The following is an 11,826-nucleotide window of genomic DNA, read 5'->3' as shown; positions in this document are numbered from 1 at the left end:
CGGAGGAGAGGTTACAAGTGACCTTCAGCATTTTAAAAAGGTGCTTCCAGAATTTTGACACAAACTGGGGTCCACGATCGCTGATGATATTATCAGGGAGTCCATGATGCCGACATACTTCCCGCATGACAATTTCGGCGGTGTCTTCACTAGATATTTCTTTAGTACATGGTAAGAAATGAGCCATCTTCGTATATCGATCCACCACTGTGAGAATCGCACTGAATCCCTTAGAGACTGGAAGATCTGTAATGAAGTCAAGAGCAATGGATTGCCATGGTTTGCTTGGAATTGGTAATGGTTCTAATAAACCATATGGATGATGTCTTGGCATTTTCGCTCTGCAGCATGTATCGCAAGTCCGAACAAAATCTTCGACAAATTGTCGCATACGGGGCCACCAGAATGATCGTTGTACTAAATCTAATGTTTTAGTACTACCAAAATGTCCTGCTGTATATGTGTCATGGCAGTTTTGTACTACTCGAAGGCGGCAAGAACCATTAGGAACATACAAAAGTTCTTTAAAGAAGAGTAATCCATCACAGTATTTGAATTGCCGATAATCCGTACCTGGTGATTGTGATTGTGAACATGACGCTCGAGAGGGGTCAATTTGTGCTAGTATAGCTTGGGCGAAAGCGTCAGTCTTCAAGTCCTCACGTATAGTATTGGTAATGTTGGAATCCACGGGCATGTCAAAGACCTGTGCTGCTTGCAGTCGTGCTGGACCCAAGATTACTTGCTTCTGGTTATCGAAAGCTGGCTCACCGGGACGTGGTGTTAGATACGAACGCCGTGATAATGCATCTGCCTTCCCTTGGTGCTTCCCCGGACGATATGTAATTTTGAAGTCGAAGCGTGTGAGGAAGTGGGCCCACCGAGCTTGACGTCGATTCAGTACACGAGCATCTTGAAAGTAGGCAAGGTTCTTGTGGTCACTGAATACAGTGACCTGATGAGGAGATCCCTCCAGGAAATGCCTCCATTGCATAAAAGAATCAACTATTGCTAATAGCTCTTTATCATGAATTTCGTAGTTGATTTCGGCGGCGTCAAACTTACGGGAGTGGAAAGCCACAGGATGTAGCTTCTCGTCGTTACCTTGTTGTGACAGAATGCTCCCCAATGCGAAATCCGATGCGTCAGCTTCGATAATGAATGGTTTTTCCGGATCCACATGACCTAAAATTGGAGCTGATGTAAACGCCTTCTTAAGACTCTCGAAAGCCATGTCCGTCTCTTTAGACCAGATGAATGATTGTCCCTTCCTGGTGAGCTGTGTGAGAGGCAGCACAATTTTTGAGTAATTTTGTATGAACTTCCGGTAAAAATTTGCAAAGCCTAGGAAGCATTGCACATCCCGCACCGAACGCGGAGTGTGCCATTCTATCACCGTTTTGACCTTGGCTGGGTCCATAGATATGCCTTCTGAGGAGATGACATAGCCGAGAAACTCCACTTGGTTGCACCCGAAACTACATTTCTCTAACTTTGCATACAGACCATGTTCTCGAAGTCGTTTTAGTACTAATAGTACATGAGAATCATGTTCTTCTTGGGTCTTTGAATAAACCAGTAGATCATCCAAATAGATGATCAAAAAATCATCCAAGAGATCTCGAAATATATCATTCGCCATGTGCTGGAAGACTGCCGGCGCATTAGTGAGTCCGAACGGCATGACCGTATACTCGAAGTGCCCATATCTGGTGCGAAACGCGGTCTTCCATTCATCTCCTGGTCGGATCCGTACGAGGTTATAGGCTCCTCGTAAGTCGATCTTCGTGAAGAACCTGGCACCGTTGATCCGTTCTAAAAGACTTGAGATAAGGGGAAGAGCATACCTATTTCTTACTGTGACCTTATTCAAGCCACGGTAATCTACAACGAGTCGAAGCGAGCCATCTTTTTTCTTGACGAAGAAAATGGGTGCGCCGGCTGGAGATTTCGAATGCCGAATGAAACCGTTCTCCAAATTCTCCTCTATATAGGCTCGAAGGACTTCTAGCTCGGTTGGTGACAAATTGTAGATCGGCCCCCATGGCGGCTCTTTTCCCGGTTGTAAGTCGATGGCGCAATCGTACGGCCGATGATGAGGAAGTGTGTTGGCTTGTACTTTATCGAACACATCAGCATACTGATGATACTTCTCGGGAAGTTGAACGGTGGACTCCTCTTTGGTGGTGCTGGAGGGTTGTACTGATATTGCGAAGAGAAACATTTCCTCCTTGCGCCCTTCCTCACGCAACTGACGTAGCGAAATGGTTGCAACCTTCTGGGTAGATCCTTGGGTTTGTCGCAACCGGATTTCCCTTGTCCTCCAATCTATGTCTGGGTTATGTAACTCGAACCATGGTAATCCTAAAACTATGGGATGTTCTGGAATACTAATAATATTAAATGATACTACACATGTTAAGTTATCTAGGACAATATTAATGGGTTCCGACTCTTCTATGATGTTACCAGAAGCAATGGGACGACCATCAATGACTACTACTGAGGCTGGACATGGGAGCTTTCTGAGAGATATCTGATGAGCTCGGGCAAAATTCCTATCCATGAAGCAAGAATTAGCTCCGGAATCTAGAAGGGCTAAGGTATGTACTGGAGGGGTACTTTTAGTACTAACTGCTACTTGGGCTACGAACACATCACTAACTTGCTTAGAGGGAATGGAACCACTAATGGGCTGCACAGATCTAGGGCTGTCCAACCAAACGGCTCCTATTTTGGCTGGACTTAGTCGTTTAACTCTTCTTCTAATTGGCTAAGGATATCAAATTTGTTTGCGAGATTCGGACTATTAGTACTATTAGGACTATTATGACTATGAGGACTATCAGAGATTCCTACTGAAATAGACTCGGGTTTAGTATAGTCAGAACTAACAACGACTTGGTTTACCTGCCTTCTTGGTCTATGGGGACAGTTTATCGCGATATGCCCTGGTCCACCGCAATAAAGGCATAATCGGTTTGTTCGGCGTCGTTGCTTTTCCTCCTCCGATAGCGGCCCACGACGACGTGTAGTGTCAATTTCCATTGGAGTTGGAGTACTTACTGGAGGCGCATTATGTGACTCCCTTTGAAAAGGTTTCGCTACCACTGAGGCATAGGTAGGCTCGGATCTTGCCCTCGGCATCTGAAATTGTCGTTCCGAACGTCGCTCGAAGAGGCGGTTGTCACATCTGACCGCTCGACTGATTGCTTCTGTTAATGATTTTGGCTCTTCAGGGAAAGTCAAGAGTAAATCCTTGACATCGTTGCGTAGACCATAGCGGAACTGCTCCATCAATGCTTGATCATCCCAGGGGATATCGGCGGCGAGTAGGCGGAAATCTGCAGCATATGCGGAGGCTGGACGGTCACCTTGGCGTAATCGCCGGATTTTATTGATTGCAGTCCTTATGCTGTCAGTATCTCCAAAACATGCTTTAAACTCACTTATGAATTCTTCAAAATTATTTAGTACTGGAGATTCCTTTTCTAGTAGCGGAGCGAACCATGCTAATGCTGAGCCATTTAACAACGTGCCTACTAAACCCACTTGTGATGCATCGGTGGGATATCGGGACGGATGCATTTGAATAACTAACCGTACCTGGTTAAGAAACCCTCTAAACTGCGATCGCGTTCCATCGAACTTCGTGGGAAGGCCAATCTTGGGTTCTTTATGAATCCCTTGTGCTCCGTGCCCTTGTTGTTGCATTGCTACGATGGTTGCTTCGAGTTGTTGCACGCGTAACGCAAGTTCCCCATGCTGTTGTTGCGTTTGCTGCTTTTCTAAGGAAATTTGCTGAAGATCCCCCAACAAGCCTTGATTTTCTTGTTCCAAAGCATGAAACTTCTCTTTCAAGCATTGAAATTCCGAGAAAACGGATTGATACTCTTCAGCGCTAACGGTGGCCATGGGATGAAGGAAAAGGGGAATAAGAGACTAATAGGAAAGGAGGGAGACAGAAGGAAGAGGGAGAGAAAAAACCAGACAGGCACCGCAAATCGGTTCAAACTGTCAGGAACTCTATTAAGGCAGAGAAGGAATTAGTACTAAAAGAAGGATTAGTACTATTGTCGGGGAATAGTACTAAGACAGAGAAGGATTAGTACTATGAGAGGTGTCGAACTTTGAGAGAAGGAATGAGTGAGTGAGAGAGAGAGAGAGAGAGAGAGAGAGAGAATGATGATGCGAAAGATATATGTATTATATGAAGGAAGATATACAACAGTGGTTAGAAGGCTTAAGACTGGCGTTGAACCGATTTGGTTCGAACTAATGCCTTGCGCCTCCTTTTATAGTGTCTTCAGGAATACTCCTGAAGTTTCTAGAATGTTCCAGAGAAATCTGGAATATACATCAATTTCCTAATAAAACCTAAATGAAAATAATATCCTTCAAATTACAATTCATAACCTAATGGTAAAGTCTCGACCCGTGTAACAAAAGGTTATGGGTTCGAGTCTAGTTATGACAAATGCCTGGAGAAGGGATTCCACTTCTCGGAGGCTGCTTAGGCTGCTTCCTTCGTTCGGGTAGGCGTTTTGTGGTAACCGAAGTGACTCCTTGGCCACTCTTTGGATCACCTTGGAAAATGAGCAATCCGCTCTTATTTCTCCTGCCGCTTGTTGGAAAGCCTCTCGCTTCCTCAGCCGTTCAGCAAGTCTCCTTGCTCGCTCTGTAACTGGGTCGTTCGTTGGTCGCGTCATCCATTCCCGCTGATGTTCGCTGCGATTGTGCAGGAATCGTGGTCGCCAAAAACTGTGTTAATCCTTAGGGCCGGACAAGGGCCTAACACAGGGTGTCTTTGGAAGACACTTCACCAAAGGGGTGTTACGGCGAGATAACTTAAGACACAACGATTAATTCGACTTAATTGGCTACTTAGCAATAAGGCATACATTTAATACACGCGTAAGATATAACAATTAATACAGAACGGTAATCAATACGTGAAGATAAAACAAGAAGCTTATATTAATTCTCCGTTAAAGTTATACATTGTAACCGGGCCTTTATATAGGTCACCGATGCTACTTACAAAAACGGTGCCAACCGGCACCTGTTCGGAACCAGTCCGGATCCGGATCGGCATACCGATTCCGGTCCGTCCATTCACGACATAATTATAATCTACTTTAATATATTCCAAATAACCATCCCTTTCACATTCTGGTCTCTACACCTTTGTCGGCCGGGTAACAACGAACCCATCTTTCGACAAACCCACATCCTTCGACGAAAGATCAAAGTTCGACAAACCCACATCTTTCGACGAACCCACATCCTTTGACAAAAGATCAAAGTTCGACAAACCCACATCTTTGGAAGAACCCACATCCTTCGACGAAAGATCAAAGTTCGACGAACCCACATCTTTCGACAAACCCACATCCTTCGACGAAAAATCAAAATTCAACGAACCCACATCCTTCGACGAAAGATCAAAGTTCGACGAAAGGTCAATGTTTGCCAAACCCTCAAAGTTCGACAAACCCACATCTTTCGACGAAAGGTCAAAGTTTGCCAAATCCACAAAGTTCGACGAACCCGCAAAGCTTGACAAGAGAACATGGCCAGATCCTCATGGACGGAGATGTGCAAAACCCGACCCACACGCCAGGAGGAGTCCACACAAACCAACCAAACACATGGTGCTGACCCATCGAACCTAGCTCGATACCGCGGAGGGTTGGGTGAGGACACACGCAAACGACACCCGACACCCCCGTGTATGGACACGACCCCTACAACCGATCAAACTACCTCAGCACCCCCGAACACCGAACTCGCACTAGCATTACAATCCATCCAAACCCTCATGGCATTGATGGAAAAAGAGCGAGCGCCCACAGACAATGCAAGAAACCCCACAAATGACAACGGGAAAAGTTCTTCCATTTCTAAACTAGTACCCCGTTTTCTCGGTTTCGGTGACACATATGATCAAGTAGAAAGGTTCAAGCAGATATCTCGAGCTTATGAGCCCCTCACAGAGACCACCAAAGTAGCGGCGTTCAGACTTACACTCGATGAACAAGCAGGAATTTGGTTTAGGACCTTGAATGAGGACATCGTCACGGACTTCGAGCATGTCATTGAAGATTTCCTAATAAACTTTGCTCGTCGAGGGAATAAATGGAACTCGATCAACCAACTTTTTGCCCTTAAGCAAGAAGCGAACGAAACTGTCCGGGACTACGTACGCCACACGAAAAGCTTTAACCATCGTTGTAGCCCGAGTGACAAGATGTCGAACGGCAAATTGATGAGCCGATTCATCAATGGGTTGTTTGACCCGACACTCCAAAATTTCCTGATTGCCAGGTTGTGTCGGTCATTCGCAGAAGCTTGCACAGTAGTGATGACTTTCGAAGATTCAATAAGCAGGTTACGGATACCCACTCAAGCGCCTACGAACAACCGTGAGAAGCCCTCAGATCCCACTCCATCCATGCTGTCGAGACCACCCTGTATAGAAAGACCCCAAGCATACGCCCAAAGAGAAAATTTAAGGTGTACGGTGTGCCATGGCCATCATACGGGGCATGAGTGCCCCCTCTTCCACCAACGGCGACCTCAATACTGTAAGTGGTGCAAAGCCTTCGTGATGCATTCTCAAGAGAACTGCTGGTCAGCCCCAAATGGAAGGTATAACCAAGCACCAATGGTCGAGCACCCACGATCACCTCCACTGCTTTGCCGCCCACAACTATCGGCAATACTTCCCCAACAACCCCCACTACCACGCATCAAAGCTCGCCTCGCCGAACTAGAATACGCCACTGATAACCAAACTCAGGTTGGGGGGGACGCCCCCGAATATGAAGACTCATACCGGGAGTACGGCATTGAAGAAGAGGTGCTTTCCCACTTCGTGGACTTTGAATGCAACCAAATACCAGTGTACGTCTTGAGAGGAGAACAGAGAGGCCTGTCAATGGGATATCACAACAATAATGGTCTAAGAAGGTCCGAATTGAAATGTTTCAATTGCCAAGGCCCACACATGGTTAGCAAGTGCCCAACCAAACATAAGTACTACAACCGGATGGCACAACGACAATGACATCCCCCACTCGAAACACCCCCACAACCACCGGTACAAAGTCTCACCCAACATTCACAGGACCTTATCGAGTGGTTCCAAAGAGAAGCATCACGCCTAGGGTGTGGTAAAGAACACGTAGTACCTGATTGCCCCGAAAAAAAGAAATGGATTGGCGCAAATATGTTGTCTATCATACCATCATTGGTTGGCGCCAACATCATCACACGAGCTCAAAGAGTAGCTCATAACTTAAAGTATCACGACCAAGGCCTCCCCACGACTACGCATAAGAGACGAAAATCCAAAAAAAATGCAGCCACACAAGTCTCGAAGCAAGATCAAGTACCAAAGGGAGACGTAGAAACAATACCCGTCAACCCTAACCAAGAGTTGTTGTCACACCTAGCAGCATACCCAAACCTAGTAGATGAAACACAAAAGGTCGAAGAGTACATCAAACTCATACGACACGAACAGTTCGACAGACCACTTAGTCTCCTGAGCCTAAACTTCGACCAACTCGAAGAATGGGTAAATCCTCCACCCCAACACACGGATACACGCCCCCTCGTAGTAACACCAACCGACACCCCCATCTCCCAATCTACCCCAATCAAAGAGGTCAACACAACCATGTTCCAACAAATATTAAATTTAAAATTACGACTCACATTACGTGAAGTACGGAGCTACACCGGCACCTTCGTGACTGACAACCCCTGACTACGACCTATACTCGCCAAGGAAATAGAGTTCACACTCGAAGAGCTACTCAAACTCGACATCCAACCATGGCACAACGTCCTTCACCGCCTCAATGGAGGCCTATCAGCAGGTTATGGAGAAAAGATACACACCCATACTCCTCATATGACCACAGTCCCCAAACAACCCGAAGGAACACCGGTAGATATATGCGAAGCTCACTTCGAGAGAGACGATACTAGTTTCACTCTCCCCGTCTGCGTCAACGGCACGACGTGTGACGTGATCATTGACACGGGAGCAGGGGTAAGTATAGTCAGCTACAAATATTGGTGTAAGTGGGGGAACCCAAAAATGCTTCCTTCAGACGTCAAACTCCGAATGGCAGATAGGTCCATTCAACGGCCAGAAGGTCATCCAATCATGTGGCTTACGAGTGTTTACTAGGGAGACCATTCCTACGTGTAAGACACCTTGTGATGGATTTCGGGAATGATACAATCTATATGCATAAAAACAACAAAACCTTTCGCATCAAAGCATACACACAAAAAGTGCACGAACAAGAAGGCAGCCCTCTCGTGAACGACTGTTCAGAAACCACCAAGTTCAAGACCAACCTCCTAGCATGTCACCCCACAAAGACAATTCAAATCTTGGCTAAGGGTCAACCGTTTCTCCAAACATCCACTAATCCTAGGGTAGAGAATGCAAAAGAAGACCAATCCATAGCTTCTGATGCATCAGAGATGAAGTGGGTGCACTCTCTCGCCACGATCGATGCAATGTACCCCATTGGTACAAAGTGTAGCGATGAGGACGGAGACACGATCTCGTGTTTTAAGGTCACCACTCTCGTACCCCAGCGGAAATGAGTAGATGTAAAAGACGAAGACCTAGCTGAAAGGGACATGGCTCTCAAATTCGCCTCTCAACGACAAAAAAAGAAGCTCAAATTACGAGGCGAAGGACCCTATGTGGTCTCAAAAATTACCAAGACAAGAACGTGTCGAATATGCACGCTCGAAGCACTCGACATCCCAAGATTCATCAATGGGAGCAAGCTCAAACGTTGCTACGGACCCCTCACCCTTGAAGCCCTACTCATGGCTCGACAACGAGAAGTGGAAGCCAAACTTAAGGCATCCGAAGGCCGAATGGGCCGACTAGAAACCTACCTTCGCAATGTGCAAGCGAAACTGAAAACACAAGGGGACACTCACCCTGCAGCTATGGCTAAGGCGATCGACTCTAATGACGTAACGACGCACCTACCATGCTTCGCCGATGATGTACCTTTAATGGCAGAAATCGACACCGGAGCATCACTAACCCTTTTCTCCTTCAAAACATGGGGACATCTAGGGTGCCTAGACCTCGAAGTATACAATGAAAAATTCCTTGGCTTCGATGGTTCCACATCTCTCTGCCTCGGAACCTTCATGTGTAACATCAAGACAAAATACAATGACCAATCAATTTGAGTTCGGGTTCTCCCACCGAAAGTGTTGTACACCCCGTGCCTCCTCAGTTTGGATTGGTGTCACATAAGCGAATGTCTCATGTCGCCAAGCAAGAACATCGTCTCCTTCCAAACTGCAAATGATGTCAGGTTCGAGAAACTCGTTGCAACAACTCTCGAATCACGCCCCACCGATCTCGACGAACTCCAGAGTGCGAAACTACCCAACCAAAAAGAATGCACACAACCACCGGCCACCCAACGCCAGAGAAACGCTAACATCGGAACAAGGACATTTGCGCCACGCAAATGGGTGAATGTCCACGCGACTTTCGCCGAAGGACCACACCGCGGAGAACGTGCTATTTGGCGAGTCAGAAAAGCACTCACAGCGCCCAAGGTTGGCACAAAGGTGCCACTAGCTTCTGGGTCCCGAAACAAAGTCGGCTTCCCACCCGCGACCATACCACGACTGCACAGGACTCCCCACAAATGCACACATCATCCAAATACCACGCCCAGCTTAAGGCCATAGACATCGACCAGAATCAGCAACTAGGAGGTCGAATTCCCTATAGAACTACCTCATAGACCCCCCTTTTCCCCCTTGAAAGGACTTCACAGGTTTGGGTCCTTAAAGGCATACAAAGACCCTCAAACAATACTTGAACACGCACCCCCCACACCCGCCACCTCAACCCCACCCAAAATCCCCTAAATTTTCCAAACTCTCATGAAATCCTCGGTGGATTCCCATCCAACACTACCCCCCCGCACATAAACCCCGACCCACCCCACACCCTGTTAACCCCTCACCATACCTTATGTCACTTCGCTCATCAACTACTCGGCCCATCTTCTCCCCCGACCATTGTTACCGTCCCCATTAGACAATAATTTATTTATTCATTACTTGTAACATCCTCGCCCGCAATTTTGTCTTTTCCGGTATATTTATTAGTATTTACAATATTAGAGTTACCCTTTACTTTTAGGGGCCCCTCCGCCGATTATTTCTACTCGTGGCCTATCTATTTTTGTTTGTCTCGTTCTTTTACATCTTATTTTTCATGGTATTTTTAGATCCTCTCTCTTTTTCCCTCCTTTCCCACTCCTCTTTCCCCCTCACGACTCTCTCTTCTCCCTCACCACTTTTACTCCTCCCTCTGTGATCGCGCTCCAGCCCCTCTCGCGTTACACTCTACCCTCGGGTGGGTCTAAAATTCTGTTTTTTGCTCTCTTCCTATGCTCTCACACTCGGCCCCCGCTAATGCCACAAACCTCCCACCTCCTACGGCGGCCACGATGACTACCATGTCGTTTCTGCCACCCCCTTGGCACTGGCAGTCGCATCTGGCCACTTCACACGCGGTCTAGTGCTTCGAAGAGAGACACTTCCCACCAATTCGAAGAGAGACACCCTTCCAACCCCTTCCCACCAATTCGAAGAGAGATACGCTTCAAACCCCTTCCCACCGGTTCAAAGAGAGACGCTCTTCGAACCCCTCACCGGTTCGAAGAGAGACAATCTTCGAACCCCTTCCTACCGGTTCGACGAGAGGTACTCTTCGAACCACTCACTCCCGGTTCGAAGAACGTCAAACCCCCCACCCCCAGTTCGAAGAGAAGCCCTCTTCGAACCACTCACTCTCAATTCGAAGAACTTCAAACCACTCACCCCCAATCCGTCGAGAGACCCCCGCCGCCCAAACACAACCTAGACACTAACCCATCCGTCCCGTTAAAATATAAATATAAATATCACTATCCCTCCAAACACCTCATACTACTTTCAATTATAATAATTATAACTAATCAAAATAAGTCATTCATATGAATCGATAAATACACTAATCATCGGTCATATTGGTGTGTCGACAAGGGCCATGGATTGTAAGAATTGGTACACTCTCATACGGCTATACTAATCTTTGTCCTAGCAGGTTATAATCGATGGCGTCCACCCCATTCACCAAGCCCCTCCACGCGCACTACCCCGACATCGGCTACGTTCTCATGCACGCCTTCGCGGATGTTACCCCTGTCGAGTTCCAATTCAAGGTCGCAGACGTTTGCACTATGCTACATTTGTTGGTGGATGGCATTCCCTTCCGCACCACGAAGGCCCCTGGCGTCGTCCCCAACATCATCCCCGCTACCTACTCCGACCGAGTATTCTGAACGCGAAGGTTGGCGTTTCACCGAAATTCCCCCTCACCTCCACGATCGTTGTAGCGCCATCACCCAGATCGGTGACACTGATGCCATCAACCGTATCACCAGTGAGTTCCTCAAGTGCGCACACAATCCTCAACCAATCCAGTGGGCCCATGAACTCGTCACCGAACACCCCCCGACAAACCCCCCTCCTCTATCCTTCCCGCCCCCGACGCCTGAAGCTCCCCTCACATAGTGCACCCAGGAGTGTGAACTCATTAGGTTCGGGGGGATGTTAAGCGCTTGGATCGCACCACGACCGGTAATGAAGAAGAGCGCATCAACAAGGACATAGTATGGCTAAAGGACCTACGAAGAGGGAATGGCAAGAGGAAAGAGGGCTAAAAGACATCCAAGTGTGATAGGTCCATACCCTAAATGTAAATGCTAT

This window comes from Azolla caroliniana, unplaced genomic scaffold (assembly GCF_043228905.1).
Source record: "Azolla caroliniana isolate FFs.n. ecotype wild unplaced genomic scaffold, voAzoCaro1.0.p SCAF_5, whole genome shotgun sequence".
Lineage (NCBI taxonomy): Eukaryota > Viridiplantae > Streptophyta > Polypodiopsida > Salviniales > Salviniaceae > Azolla > Azolla caroliniana.
The sequence above is the reverse complement of the archived record's forward strand: the minus strand, read 5'-3'. Positions refer to the sequence as shown.